Source organism: Geospiza fortis, unplaced genomic scaffold, assembly GCF_000277835.1.
Source record: "Geospiza fortis unplaced genomic scaffold, GeoFor_1.0 scaffold299, whole genome shotgun sequence".
Taxonomy (NCBI): Eukaryota; Metazoa; Chordata; class Aves; order Passeriformes; family Thraupidae; genus Geospiza; species Geospiza fortis.
Window position 1 is genome coordinate 111,793 of NW_005054549.1, and position 1,207 is coordinate 112,999.

Genomic DNA, 1,207 nt, shown 5'->3' on the forward strand with positions numbered 1-1,207 from the left:
CTGGGCCCCCCGGGCTGGCGGGGACGGCGGGGACAAGGCCACACAGGTGGCTCTGCCACGGGCAGGGGTGGGGATGCGCCGTGCAGGGCTGGTCCCCCGCGCCCTCCACCGCCACGGCGAGGGCTGGGACACGTGTGGCACTAGTGACACGCATGTCACCTCCTCTGTGTGGCCCAGATGGCACCGAGGCACGCCACAGATGGGTGCCCACCCACTCCTGCTGTGCCAGGGCCATTCTTGGGGTGCCACCCAGCAGTTCTGGGGTGAAACCGTGCACAGGGGTGAAGCCACCACCTGAGCCGCCGGGGGATGGCATCCATCCCTTCCCTGGGCCAGTGTGGGTGTCCTGGCACAGGGGCACCCAGCACGGTGGCGCTGTCACCATACCCGGCTGTGTCAGCACAAACCAGCAGCTCCCAGCCCGGCCGAGGATTAACCAGCCAGCTCTGCTGCTAATTAATAATCCACTTGATTAAGAATTGTCAGTCAATATGTCACCAGCACAAGGACAGGCTCAGCGACCATGAGCTGGGGACATCTTTCCATAGGGCCACTGTCCTCTTCCTGCCCCCACTCCTGCTCCTGCTCCTCTTCCTCCACACCCACAGCCCAGCCTGCTGGGGCCCCTCTCTCTGCCCCCTGTTCATTGCCACCTGATGATGTCACAGATCATCCTGATGACGTCATCAGCATCCTGTCTGTCCCCATGCCCATCTGTGCTGCCATCACCCAGCAGGCTGGGGGTCTGTTTGTCCCACAGGTCCCCCTCTGATGATGTCATTTGTCACTCAGGCTCCTGGTGGTGTCACAGCCTCCCACACTCACCCCAGGTTCCCACTCAACAGCTCGGATGGAATTCGGCCATGAGGGATGCTGCAGCCATGGGGTGCAGCGGGACACCCCCAAAAAGTGGGGGGAAGCCACATCCATCCCTACTGTTAAGGGCATCGTCCCCACTGTCCCCAGCAGGTGACACCAGGGATGTCACATCCAGCGGGGCTGGGAACAGCAGCTTTGGGGGGGCTCCCCTTCCCTCCATCCTGAACCCCCCAGCGCTGAGCAGAGCACGGGGGGCAGGCGGGGGGCACGGTGTCCCCCAGGGCAGTTTTATCCGATGGAGAGTGAAGCAGGGAGCAGTGACAGGAGCAATTAGCTAATTGCAGCGGTGGGCCCTGCCCCGGCTCCCCCCGTGCGGCCCGGCCCGCGG